The sequence below is a fragment of the Neoarius graeffei genome, chromosome 1, assembly GCF_027579695.1.
Source record: "Neoarius graeffei isolate fNeoGra1 chromosome 1, fNeoGra1.pri, whole genome shotgun sequence".
NCBI lineage: Eukaryota > Metazoa > Chordata > Actinopteri > Siluriformes > Ariidae > Neoarius > Neoarius graeffei.
Window position 1 is genome coordinate 22,622,003 of NC_083569.1, and position 15,097 is coordinate 22,637,099.

Below are 15,097 nucleotides of genomic sequence, written 5' to 3' on the forward strand. Positions count from 1 at the left end.
ATGTAAGTTTGTAAATGAAAAGCTTGTACGTCAATTTTTGTAGTAGTAATATGTTCTGAACTTACGCTACAATTTATTGTTTTTAATATTACAGGAACACTTGTATGACCCACAGAGTGGATCTGGCTATCAAAACCTCTCTCTCTCTCTCTCTCTGTGTGTGTGTGTGTGTCCACTTCTAAGGGAGATCATTACCCACTTGGCACTGTGGATAACAGTGAAATAATCAAGACTGCATGATTGGGGGGTAACAGTGAAATGAGCGAGCACAGAGAACACATTTACCTTATTATTTAGCTTATTATTTGCTCATTCTTTCATGTGAACTTTTGTTCATTTAATTAAAAACACGCTTGGAATAAAACAAATTGCCAACAACATAAAAGAGTTTCATTAATCAATTAGCACATTACATATGTCATACTTCCAGATGATAATATATATTATTTTAATCACTTTATATTTCATTAGATTTTGGTTAAAAAGGAACATCATGAGACCTTACTGATTGGATTTAGCAACTACTAATGTTTATATCGGAGCCATGACTGCACAGCTGGTAACTGCTCTTGCTAAGCTAGCTCAGTAGGGAGAGTGTTAGACTGAAGATCTAAAGGTCCTGGGTTTCAGCATTGTGGTATGCGTTTATTTAAGCCTTTGACCAAGGGTCTGTTTTTTTTTTTTTTTTTTTTTGCCAGGTCGCTGTCAGTATATGCCAGTAATTTGGTGGTGAAAACAGCTTGCCCTCTGTTCCATGGTGTGATGGTTAGCACTGTGGACTTTGACTCTAGTGATGTGAGCTCCAATCTCTGTAGAGCCTTTGTTTGCAGCTTGTAATATAGACTGCAAAAAATGATCTCTTGTTGAGAGAAAATATCTTTAATATGGGTAAATTTATCTATTATTTCTTATTAGAAGTTTAGTAGAACTCAAATAAGATTATTTAGCTTACTTTGAGACGTTTTTACTAATTTCAAGCTTTAAATTTTCTTATTCTTTTGGCAGATAATTTTGCTCATTTTAAGCATTCAATTCTAGAAAGAAGCAAAATTATCTGCCAACAGAATAAGAAAATTTAAGGCTTGAAATTAATAAAAACGTCTCAAAGTAAGCTAAATAATCTTCTATTTGAGTTCTAGTAAACTTCTAATAAGAAATAATAAATAAATTCACCCATATTAAAGATATTTTCTCTCAACAAGAGATCATTTTTTGCAGTGTACACAGATTGTCTCAACTACAGGGCCCTTTTGGTCAAGCAAGCTGTCATGTCCCAAACCCTTTGTTTCCGTTAAAGTGCTCGTCTTACTAAAATTACACCTTATAATACTAGACATGTTAAATAGTTTACTGCCTCAATTGTATCTTAATACAAGACCGGGAACATCTTCTGTTTAGTTGGTAAAGTTTGGCTCTTTGAATCCGCCATTACACGAACGCGTTCCTGGTAAGTTACTGTTCATTCAAAGAAGTGATGTCATATGCAAAACGCTTGAAAGTTCGTGGCATTTCCGGCTTCATCTGCTTTACAAAGTGTAGCACATTTTAAACTTTTTTTTTTAATTCTGCAACAAAACTAAAACCAAAGCATGCCTCCTAAGGGGTGTGTCCTTCAAGGCTGTTCAGGTGTAGCCGATTAAAAAAGAAGAATTTTGATCCATTGTAGCCCAAAGTCGGCAGGACACTTGCGAAATGAATGGGTTTGATTTGTACCAACAAAGAGCGGTAACTTCAAGCCGACAGGACAGTTTGGTGTCTGCTCCATACATTTTGTAAAAGATAAATTTGTGAGGCAGATTCACATAGAAGGATTTGAGCGATGTCTGGTACGCGGAGCAGTTCCTACGGTCTGGAAACAAAAGTCAGAAGCGCCATCCCAAAGCTCACCGCACAGTAAGTGTTAAGCTTGCGTTTAGCCTGTTGCTTGAATTTATAAGTTGTCCATTGGCTCGCCAGACCCATTTTACTGGGGCACATGCCCCAATATCTGCTGTGATCCAGTAAAATTTCCTGATCATATTTCAGAAACAGTAATGTATTTGGCACTGCGGAATCAGTTACTGCAATGACTGTTATTTATTTTTGTATTAGAACCCCGATGCTGTAGTTGAAGGAGAGGGTGTAAAGGCTGTTTGTGCCTGATGCAGTATTTGAAGAAGGAGGAGCTGCTATTTGTACACCAGTAGACACAGATGCTCCAGCTGTTTTGGCTATAGCACACTTGGGTGAAATACCAAAAGGAGAAGAGAGAGGATGTTGAGAGAGTTTGTGTTTCCAGGCAGTATTTGACGGAAGTTGGATATGATGTGTTAATAGTAGCTGAAGGTAGAGTATTAATTGAACAGCGTACATTTTGATCATGTTGTGAGAGAATCTCTTTCAGAGCCTATAAATACAGAAAAACCCCAATGAGTTAGTTAGTTGACCCCTCCTAGAACTGCCACCTTATTGTGGTGGAGGGGTTTGTGTGCTTGAATGATCCTAGGAGCTATGTTGTCGTGGGCATTATGCCCCTGTCAGGGTTTCCCAAGGCAGACAGGTCCTAGGTGACAGGCCAGACCAAGAGCAGTTCACCAAAACCCCTATGGAGAAAAAATCAAGGACCGTGACATCGCCCGGTATGACACAGCCCAGCGGCTGGCTGTTGGGACATGGAATGTCACTTCGCTGGGGGGGAAAGAGCCTGAGCTTGTGCGGGAGGTTGAGAGGTACCAGCTAGAGATAGTCGGGCTCACCTCCACGCACAGCTTGGGCTCTGGAACCCAGCTCCTCGAGAGGGGCTGGACTCTCCACTTCTCTGGAGTCGCCCATGGTGAGCGGCGGCGGGATGGTGTGGGCTTGCTTATAGCTCCCCAGCTCAGCTGCCATGTGTTGGAGTTTACCCCAGTGAACGAGAGGGTCGCCTCTCTGCGCCTTTGGATTGGGGAGAGGGCTCTTGCTGTTGTTTGTGCCTACGGGCCAAATAGCAGTATAGAGTATCCGGCCTTCTTGGAGTCCCTGGGAGAGGTACTGAGGGGTGCTCAGACTGGGGATTCCATTGTGCTACTGGGGGACTTCAATGCTCATGTGGGCGACAACAGTGACACCTGGAGGGGCGTGGTTGGGAGAAACGGCCTCCCCGATCTGAACCCGAGTGGTGTTTTGTTATTGGACTTCTGTGCTAGTCATGGTTTGTCCATAATGAACACCATGTTCAAGCATAGGGGTGTCCATAAGTGCACGTGGCACCAGGACACCTTAGGTCTGAGGTCGATGATCGACTTTGTAGTCGTTTCATCTGATCTCTGGCCCTATGTCTTGGACACTCGGGTGAAGAGAGGGGCTGAGCTGTCAACTGATCACCACCTGGTGGTGAGTTGGATCCACTGGCGGAGGAGGAAACCGGACAGACCTGGCAGGCCCAAATGTATGGTGAGGGTCTGCTGGGAACGTCTGGCCGAACACTCTGTTGGGGAGGTCTTTAACTCCCACCTCCGGGAGAGCTTTTCCCAGCTTCCGAGGGAGGCAGGGGACATTGAGTCTGAGTGGACCATGTTCTCTACCTCCATTGTGGATGCAGCTGTTCGGAGCTGTGGTCGCAAGGTCTCCGGTGCCTGTCGTGGTGGCAATCCCCGAACCCGGTGGTGGACACCGGAAGTAAGGGATGCCGTCAAGCTGAAGAAGGAGTCCTATCGGGCCATGTTGACCTCCGGGACTCCTGAGGCAGCTGATGGGTATCGGCAGGCCAGGCGTGCTGCAGCTCGGGCAGTTGCGGAGGCAAAAACTCAGAACTGGGAGGAGTTCGGGGAGGCCATGGAGAAGGACTATTGGTCGGCCTCGAAGAAATTCTGGCAAACCGTCCGGCGCCTCAGGAGAGGGAAGCAGTACTCTGCCAACACTGTTTACAGTGCGGGTGGGGAGCTGTTGACCTCGACTGGGGACATTGTTGTGCGGTGGAAGGAATACTTTGAGGATCTCCTCAATCCCACCATCATGTCTTCCACTGAGGAGACTGAGGCTGATAACTCAGAGGTAGACTCATCCATTACCCAAGCTGAAGTCACTGAGGTGGTTTGCAAGCTCCTCGGTGGCAAGGTACCGGGGGTGGATGAGATCCGCCCTGAGTATCTCAAGTCTCTGGATGTTGTGGGGCTGTCTTGGTTGACACGCCTCTGCAGCATCACGTGGCGGTCGGGGACAGTGCCTCTGGAGTGGAAGACTGGGGTGGTGGTCCCTCTTTTTAAGAAAGGGGACCGGAGAGTGTGCTCCAATTATAGGGGAATCACATTTCTCAGCCTCCCAGGGAAGGTTTACTCCAGGGTACTGGAGAGGAGAATTCGACCAATAGTTGAACCTCGGATCCAGGAGGAACAATGCGGTTTTCGTCCTGGTCGTGGAACACTGGACCAGCTCTATACCCTTCATAGGGTGCTCGAGGGTTCATGGGAGTTTGCCCAACCAGTCCGCATGTGCTTTGTGGATCTGGAGAAGGCATTTGACTGTGTCCCCCATGGTATTCTGTGGGGGGTGCTTCAGGAGTATGGGGTTTGGGGCTCTTTGCTAAGGGCTGTCCGGTCCCTGTACGAACGGAGCAGGAGTCTGGATCGCATTGCTGGCAGTAAGTCAGACCTGTTCCCAGTGCATGTTGGACTCCGGCAGGGCTGCCCTTTGTCACCGGTTCTGTTCATAATTTTTATGGACAGAATTTCTAGGCGCAGCCAGGGGCCGGAAGGAATCCTGTTTGGGAACCACAGGATTTCATCTCTGCTTTTTGCAGATGATGTTGTCCTCTTGGCTTCTTCAAACCAGGACCTTCAGCATGCACTGGGGCGGTTTGCAGTCGAGTGTGAAGTGGCTGGGATGAGAATCAGCACCTCCAAGTCCGAGGCCATGGTTCTTGACCGGAAAAGGGTGGCTTGCCCTCTCCAGGTTGGTGGAAAAGTCCTGCCTCAAGTGGAGGAGTTTAAGTATCTCAGGATCTTGTTCACGAGTGAGGGAAGGATGGTGCGTGAGACCGACAGGTGGATCGGTGCAGCCTCCACAGTGATGCGGTCGCTTTACCGGTCCGTCGTGGTAAAGAAGGAGGGGAGCCAAAAGGTGAAGCTCTCAATTTACCGGTCGATCTACGTTCCAACTCTCACCTATGGTCATGAGCTTTGGGTAATGACCGAAAGAACAAGATCGCGGATACAAGTGGCCGAAATGAGCTTCCTTCGCAGGGTGGCTGGGCGCTCCCTTAGAGATAGGGTGAGAAGCACAGTCACTCGGGAGGAGCTCGGAGTAGAGCCGCTGCTCCTCCACATCGAGAGGAATCAGCTGAGGTGGCTCAGGCATCTTTTTCGGATGCCTCCTGGACGCCTCCCTGGGGAGGTGTTCCAGGCATGTCCCCCCGGGAAGAGGCCCCGGGGAAGACCCAGGACACGCTGGAGGGACTATGTCTCTCGACTGGCCTGGGAACACCTCAGTGTTCTTCCCGAGGAGCTGGCCGAGGTGTCTGGGGAAAGGGAAGTTTGGGCTTCCATGCTTAGACTGCTGCCTCCGCGACCCGGTCCCGGATAAGCGGAAGAAGACGAGATGAGACGAGACGAGATGAGTTAGTTGAAAGAAATAACAGGATGGCATGTCTATTTATTTTATATAGAAATCATGCTTTTAGATGCAATATAACGTCGCACCTGTTTTAGTGGACAAAAAGGCAACGACAAGATTCAGAAATACACAGGGAAGTTTATCACAGAGTGTAAATTATAAATTAATCTTGCAATGGCCTTTTCCTTCACACCAATTCCGTGATTATTGTAGGGACTTTACCTTAAAATTTCAAACAGGTTCAATTCACCTTAAAATCAGCTCTCTGTAAAAGGTTTGGAATTTTGGGGAAAAATATTTTATGGTTGCAGAGATACGATGATTTTAGTAAAAAATAAATAACGGTAATTGCGCCCCCCCACTTCACGTTGTAGCACAAAACAGAAAGGGTCTACATGGTCCTAATTGGTTCTGTTAGAACCAGAAAAGGTTGGTAGTTTTATGAGCAACTTACTTTTGGAGGTGAATCCGAACAAATTCCTGCCTGTTGTGCGCCACCTGCTCCTGCAGCTCCAGAACTGTAAAGTGAGAGTAAGTGACTATTTACTGCCATTATTCAGCCTTCTGCCGAGCAAGTGAGCTTACAAAGATGACAGTTACAAAGAGACACTGCTTTATCATAACTGTGAAAGTTGAACACCAAATCAGGAAAAAAATATAGCAAACTATGATTTGTATCATGTATTAACTTCCCGGGTTCCAGAAAACAGCTGGTGCAGTTGTTGCTCTTCTTCTTCACGAGTGACTTGGCTTGTGTATTTGTCTGCCTCTTTCTCCATGGCTATAGGTTCTAAATCATTCTCAGACAACTAACCAAAGACTGAGGACGGATTTGAAGAGCTTTCATGTCTTTTTCAAAAGAACCCACGCCACTGCAGAGAATCTGCAAGCTTTTAGTGATTTTTGGAACAGAATTCAGATGCAAAGATCTTCTTTTATTTGATTTATCCACCAACTTTACAGGGCATTTGAGCACATCACACACAGAAAACCAGAGATTTTCTGATGAAACTTTCATTAAACTCGTGCTTTTAGAACGATGTAGCCAAGTGAAATCCATGTCCCCGGCAGTTCAGATTGACCATTTAAGGTAAAAGCTGGGCTCATCTGCAATTTGAACCTGGGACCTCTCGCACCTGAAGCAAGAATCATACTCCTAGACCAACAAGCCAAACAACCCACAAAAGGTTGCATTTATGCTGCTGGAATTGCATTATATCCTTCAAAGGTTAATCTTCAAAAAAGATTTTTGCATCTGAATTCTGTTCCAAAAATCACTAAAAGCTTGTCCGCCATTATTAGATAGCAGGGATTTACAGGTCAGCGGCGCTGTACGCGTGATGTCATTTGCGCCAGTCCGTTCTTTAGTTTCCACACTATTCTCTGCAGTGGCGTGCGTTCTTGATACCGAGTCTTTTGAAAAAGACAACAAAGCTCTTCAGATTCATCCTCAATCTTTGGTTAGTTGTCTGAGGATGATTTAGAACCTATAGCCATGGAGAAAGAGGCGAATGAATACACAAGCCAAGTCACTCGTGAAGAAGAAGAGCAACAACCGCGCCAGCTGTTTACTGGAACCCGGGAAGCAGGGGCGGACTGGCAATCTGTGCGTTCTGGAAAAGTCCAGAACGGCTGTCCGGTCTCCGGCCGTCGGCCCTGTTCAATAGCCAAAATTTTCAGTCTATCAACTAACAACAGGTGGCGCTAAGATGATAATTTATCCGTCAATCATTATTCCATAGGCCTAAAAGCCAACAAAGAAGAGTAACATTAGTGTCTGTCAACAGAAAGATGGCAAGCAGAAAACGTAAGGAGAAAGGTGGATGGGAAAAGTTAAAACAAAAGAAAGTGAAGTCACTTGAAGATGCTTCAAAATGTAGAAAGCTCACAGAGCTTTTTGGCAGCAATGCAACTGCAAGCAGCAGCAGTAATGTTCATGTCACGTTATCACCGAGTGAGACTGAGAATCAGGTGGACATCCAACCTGACCAACCACATACTGATGATAATAGTCATGATGAGGGGCAGGCAGCTGAGGGAATTTCACCGGAGGAGGAGGTACCGGTAAGTGACAATGACATAAAACCATAGCATAAAACAGGTTACGTAAAGGCCACTCATAGACCCCTCTCATAGTAGGCCAATCTTCTATTGACTGGATTTGCGGTGTGATGATGAGAAATATGTGGTTTATTGCTGTCAAAACAAACATGTAACTACCAAGCAAGCCAATTATAAATAGATAGGCAAGCAGCTGCGATTTCATGTGTTCACCTCTACATAATTCATGCAGATTAGGTTCTTTATGTTCAAGAGAACCAAAGTTCTAGCCTGTCATTAACCAAAAATTTGAGGGGGAGAAGTGTTTTCCATTTTGGCACTATTTATCTCTGTCTTCTCTTTCGTGGTGCGTGGTGGAATGTCTGTGGAATAGGCTACAAATGTTGTTTGAAGGATGATTGGTTGAATGGTATCATAACTAATCACAGCAGCATTGCATTGTGCAATTTGTTAATAGCCTAATTTTAGATCTGTTTGTCAGGCTTACCTACCAAAAAATCAGCATAATATTAAAACTATAAAATGTGTCAAGCAGGCTAATTCTTACACAGAATAGACCTAAGATTCTAAAAATGTAACTGGGATTTAGGAAAAACCTCCAAATCTGTTTTATTCTTCTTGTCTGTAGCCTAGGTATCAAATGCTATGTTTATCCAAAGTTTTGGCTAGTTTTTAAAAATAGAATTTTGAGGTATAAGTACAGGTTTAAAGGCTGTCATTCCAAATAATACTATTAAACAAATGTTAATCAAGCATATGTCAGTGCACAGTGTGAAGGGTTTTCCTAGATGTCATTGCATAGTTTAGATATAATCAACAATAGCATTAGCATCCAACTTCATCTTTTCAATTGTTTGTTTATTCAGGTTGAAGATAGTGGCAGCTCAAAAGATGACAGGGAGAGTCCAGGAAAGTGCCAGAATGAGGGATCAGTGCCCCAATATTTCAGCCGCCCCAGTTCAGACAGTTACAGCCTGGAGCAGTTTTTCAGTTACGGTACCACCCCCAACAAAAGCCCAAAAACCTGTTCATCTATAAATGGGTTTTGTTATGACAAAAAAAATGTTATGAAAATAGTTCATCTGTGTGGGTTTTGTTATGACAGACAATATACCACTTTACTATAGCATAGTATACTATAGTGGGCCTATTTTGGGGGAAAGTCCAGGGCCGTTTTTGGTCCCAGTCTGTGCCTGCCATTCCCCTTCGTTGTGCTATTCCACTGCATTTGGTGCCATCAGCTAACTCCCCTGAGGCTACATCCACACGACAACGGCAACGAGATTATTTTTTTTTTTAAATATCGCGTCCACATGGGCAACGGATCAGTAAAATATCAGGTTCATATGGCAACGCAACGCTTGCTGAAAACGATGCAATACACATGCCACACCACTACGTGTGCTGTAAGACGGTCCCATCGGAGACACCAGAACAATAGAAGAAGTAGATGCATGCGCATAAACCCCTTCTTCTGTAGCATTAGCCACAAAATTTTGATTATTAATCAGTAGCGTAAAATGAAAGACGCGGAAAGAGATATGAATGGGGGTAGATGGAAGCCGGTATGCCAACATTCTGATATCCTCCAGAATTCTTTAATGGTCCGGAATAAATTGAATGCTATACGTTGATGGATTACTTTGTTCTTCTACGCCCTTTTTGAGGGATGTATTGTCGGATTTAAACCAACATCTGAAGAGGTGAGATCGCTCCTTTTTTTTTTTCCTATGTTTGCTGGCGGGATTGTTTTTGTTTTTGGAAAGCGCACGGGCGGTGCGCGGTTTGGTACTGCTTCCGCAGTGTTTGGACTAAAGACTCTGCCCTAAGGGCTATTCTCTCACTCTCTCTCTCTCTCTCTCTCTCACTTTGCACCATTACACAATAAATATTCACAGTGAAAATATTTTGTAAGCGCGTTTCATGAACCAAGTTATAGGATTTGTTGACAACTCGCATTGAGTTCGTTACACTTCTACCCAGCGTGAAGCACTGACAGTCATGTGGTTGTGACGTCATCGTTAACAAATCCATTCTACTCATCCAGACGACTTCGCAACGGCGCCATTGGCAGATTTTTTCACTCTGGAACCCGTTCTCAAAAGATTTCGCTTTGGGGCACCCAAAACGCCGGTGCCGTGTGGACGCCAGGCCGAAACGATAAACAATTTTATCAGATTCACCTGAACCCGTTGCCGTGTGGACAGGGCCTGAATGAGTCTCTGGCTGGAAGGTGTCGTCAAAGCTTTCAAACTTTCCTATGTCGTTCACGATGTGGGATGTTGCTCCTCCATCCACCATGATGCCTTTCATTTTTATGTTGTCTGGGGGTCTCACATTCTTTGTGTGTTTGGCCTTGAAGAGATTATCTTGGTTTTCTTCCTCTGCAACTTTTCTGGAGCCGTCTTGTTCAACCTTTTTCTTGCACAGGGATTCTTGGTGTGTATTATTTTTGCAATAACTGCACCACACTTTTCTGTAACACTTTCTTGCCTTGTGACCTCTTATTCCACACTTGTAGCATGTCCCATTGGCATCTTCCTCTTTTCTGTTGCCTGCATGCGTCTTAGTGGGACCTCTGCCTTGTCTCACATGTGTCTTCATCACATTATCTGTAGACTCTGCCTTATTCATTTTCTCTGCCTCTTCATAGACTCACAGTCTCTTCTTTTAAAGTCTGCCAATGTAACATTATCTTCGTTTTGCGTTACATGGACAGCTAGAGGCTTGAAGGATTCTGGAAGCCCACCTAGTATCATGGCAACAGTTACTCCATCACTCATGGCTTCGCCTGCATCTTTCAGAGCCATAATGATGTTCTCTGCCCTTATGAGGTAGTCAGTAACACTCTCATTGTCTGCCATGTGTAGCCTGGTCAGTGACATATACAGGTTTATGATCCTTGGCTTACTTTTCCCAGAATAATGTTCTTTCAGTATTTTCAAGGCCTTTCTGCCATCATCAGCTGCTTCATGCCTTATCAGTGACAGGCTTTTATCATCTATCAGTCTGATTAGCTCAGCATAGCAGTCTGCATTTTTCTTTCTAGCTTCAGTTTGCTGTTGTTCATTACCGCCCCTTGGCTCATTTAGGATAGTGTCTTTCAGCTTCAGAATATGCAAGTGGCCAAGGAACTTTGTTTCCCAAAGGTCATAAATATCGTCAGATCTGTCGAAGAGAAGCTGTGGTGCCAGGGCTCCTACTGCTCTGTTTGACATTTTGTCCTTTATTGTGGCCTTTGTCTTTGTTAAACTAGCTTGTTAGCTTCACTGACTTTTGCGTTATATGTCACGCAAAACTTTTTCCGAGATTATATTGTTCACTTATCTCCAAGCTGGTTCACTGACTTTTGCGTTATACATCGCATAAAACTTCTTCCGGTTATCTTGTGTCCAACTCTGCCTGGACCCATAACCTGTTGAGGTTTTTATTGGAGTGCGCAGTCCTCTACTGCGTATGGAGAATAAGCAGAACAAACTCGGATCATCTTTAGCCTCGTGGCATACTTATTTAACAATAAAGTGCGAACTGGTAGGGACGGTCACGGTGCCATCTCCTCACCATGGCTAACACAGAACAACAACTGGTGCTCTCTGGGAGCGTAGTGACGTCATGTCTTATACATACCGTAAACATACAATACAGCAGTGCAGTACATCAGTCTAAAAGCGATGTCCTCGACGTCCACTCGACGTCTCCCACGCTGCTTTGAGTATGCTGCTGACGCGGTGTGAAACAGGACGGCGGTCTTCTTTTGATCACCGCACATAGGTATTTGAGCAGTGTGTATTCCTTTGCCTTAAGACATGGTGTTGTAATAAATCTTTTAATAAAAATAAAGAAAAAACATTGAATTAGGTGTCCAAACCTTTGATTGGTTCTGTACGTATGTGTACTATAAAGTCTGAATTCACCACCAAATTGACTCACTCAAACATTATTGTTCACAAACATGTTGTTTAAAAGGAAAATTTATAGTTATTTATCTGTGTGAGAAATTCTCATATCTGGAAACTATACTATGTGCTTCATTTTAAAAATGAAAAAGAAAACACTTTATTTCATTTATATGTAATATAAATGAATGACTGGGTTCCCCCAGCTGGAACAGTCAACTTCTCGAAACCAATGCCCTCGTGCCACCTGCAGAATTCTGGGGCGAAAAAACACCGCGAAAAAACAGAGAACCAGAGATCGGTTTCACTGCTGTTTATTCAGTTTTCCCGCCAAAGATGAAATTTTACAAACAACCTTTTATAACAAATTATAATCTCTCTAAACGGCCTATTGTGTCTGTCGAATATGTGTGTGTGTGTATGAAAAGGATGTGTGTAAAATGTGTGTGTTTGTGTGTGACCTCAGAGAGGGGTGGGTGTAAGATGTGTGTGTGTGTGTGTGTATATATCTTGTGCTAAGTCAGCAAATCACATCTTAATTCCAATTCCTTAATTCCATTAATATGTATGTGTGTAAGTGAAAATATATCCTGTATACATTTCAGATGTTCTAACAGATATCAACATTTACCTCATGTTCTGATAGAATGTTCCAAAACACGTCTCGAGCAATGTGTCTAGCTTAGACAGAAGGTCACACGGTAACTTACAAGTTACACAGAATTCAATGCCTTCTAACATACAATATTAAGAATAAGTATTAAGAATTACTGCCTTCTTGGTCAAGAATAAATATTTACAATTATTTATCCTTACAAAGGAATAAAACCTTACAATATGTGTGTGTGTGAATGAAACCTTCAGTCATAAGCAAAATAATATTCATATCAGCGATTCAGCAATTTCAGCATTTATGCACGTCAAAGTGTGTGAGATATTTTCACAACAATTTTAAACAAGACACCATGTTTATGTCTAGCAAAGAGGAAGGTCAGGTTAGTCTAAAATAATAAAGGATCTTAAAAGCTCTAAAATATTAAATCATAAAGTCTAACAATCCTAAATCACATGTAGCTATAAAACTAACTTAAATCATGGCTTTAAATCTAACAATCCCCCCCTCTGATACTAGATTGTAATCTAGTATCACACCCCAATATTCTGATCATACATACAACTCATATGCTTGAGTTAATCCTTGCTCTTCTTGACGGGTATTGGTGCTCAGAGGGCGGGCATGCCCCATCAGCCCTCGTCCCACCTCACCGGAGCTTAGAGAAACTCGAAACCTCTTAATTTGTCCCAAATACACGCTACTTCCTTCAGAGTAATTTGTTCTAAAACAGTGAGGGAAAATGGAATTATAGGGCATATCGACCTATAGTGAGAACAGAGTCCTGTAAGAATACAGAGCTTCAGAGCATAGAGACGTGTAATAATACATCAGATGGCATCAGATGACAGACATAACAACTTTCATTCGTGTGGTGTGCGCTCATGCAGTCCAGTTAGTGAATTGCCAGAAGATGTTGTCTTGAGGTCCAGCTCGAGCGGGTAACCCTGCTCCAAGCAGCAGTAGAGTAGTCACGAAACTCGTGATGAGGACTGTCATGGTTGTAGTGAGGATGATTGGTCCCAAACGGGGTGCAAGATCTCTTCTCGTCTTTGTTCACAACGTCTTGCAGGTAATGTAATCTGAGGATTCTCAGTCGGCCAGGGCTGCACACAGGTCATGTCAAATCTGTGTAGAGCTCAGAGAGAGAGAGAAAGAGAAAACAGAGACTGGATAGGGACATAGAAAAAACATTAATAGCAAACTTGTCATTGTAACACAGCTTTGTTATGGAGCCTTCTTCAATCGCGTGGCATGGATCCACTGTGGAAAAAGATCAGTTAAAACAGCAGTAGACTAAAAGTAATGGCGACTATGTCTGCAGGCCCACTATATATAGGTTCTCCCAATTGTCCAAATCATTTAAAAAGTCGCACCAGCACCTTGTCTCCCATGTGAAAGGGGTGTGTGGGTGCTGATGGTGGAGATAATATTGTCACAAATTTTATGCAACTTATCTATAAGGGCTGCAGAATACTCATCCATATGTGTTTTCAAATCAGAGGTACCCGGAGCCGGAGTTCCCTTCTTCCAGGGGAGAGGGAAAGGTCTTCCAAAATAATTTTTTAGTGTCAGACGAATTTCAGCCAGAGTGGCTGGCAATAAGTCTACCCAATTTTTCGAACCTGTGGCCTGCATGGCCTTAGTTAGTTTGTCTTTCAATGTTCGATTAGTATGTACGTTCTACAATATCAGAAGACTGAGGGTGGTACAGAATGTGAAAATGCCAGTTTAGTGAGAGATACTTACAGAAAGGTTTGTGTGACTTTTGAAGTGAAAGGGGTACCCTTGTCTGAGTCTATGGCGTCTGGAACCCCATAATGAGGTATTATTTCTTTTGCCAGAATACGAGTAACTACCTTCGTGTTCTCTCGAGAACAAGGAAAAGCTTCTACCCATTCAGAGAATTTGTCCACAATCAAGATGACAAAAATCAAATGAGAAAGGAAGAGCGTATGCCTCATGCACAATATCAGGCAGTGAACACACAGAGTAACCACAGAAGTATTATAAATATTATAAATTATAAATATTATACACCGTTTGAGGGTTTAGAACAAGAACCATCAACAAAGATCCCTAGAGGGCTGGAGGAGAGAGATCAGACCTGATACTAGTAGTATGTACAGGTATGATTTTTAGACAGCCAATATCAATGTCATCCCAAGTGTCAACCCGAGAATTAAGGAGGCATGCGAGAGCGTGACCTACATTATCAAAAGAGGATGTGACACGAATTTCAAGATTGTTAGTAGAACAGAGAATAAACAGTCATATGTTAATTTAATTATCAATTAAATTACTGATAAATTAATTTAATGGGTCTGTAAATTTTGCAACACCTGTTTAACTTGATGTGACGAGTGCAAGATCAATGAGTGAGACAAAACCAATTTTTCCGCATCTAAAATCATCAGAGCACATGCAGAGACAGCCCTTAGACACGCAGGTAAGCCTTGAGAAACAATGTCTAATGTTTTGGATAAAAAACCCCGCACAAGGACGCATCCCCCCCCTCATGCTCCACAGAGGCTATGCCTTGGTGTTCATAGGCATAGAGCTGGAAGGGCTTGGAGTAATCAGGTAACCCCAGAGGCGGAACAAAGAGCGCTTTTGAGGGAGTGATGAGCGTCCATCATAGTATCAGTCCAGGTCAAAGGGTGTTGCAGTGGATCATGATGAGAGATTGAAGAACAGAGAATCTTGTCATATAAAGAGCAGTCAGGGATCCATTGTCTGCAGTAATTGATAAGACCCAGAAAAGACATCAGTGCATGTTTAGTTGCAGGGTGTTTTGGCGTTTTGTGTCTAGAATGACAGCCTTGAGAAAGTTCAAAAGTTCAAATACTTAAGTGTCCATGCAATATTACGACTTGGTCCTGGAAACCTTAAAGCCCTTGTGCGCCAGATGTTGGAGCAGGCGCAAGGAAGTGTCTTGGCAGATTTCTGGTGACTCGGC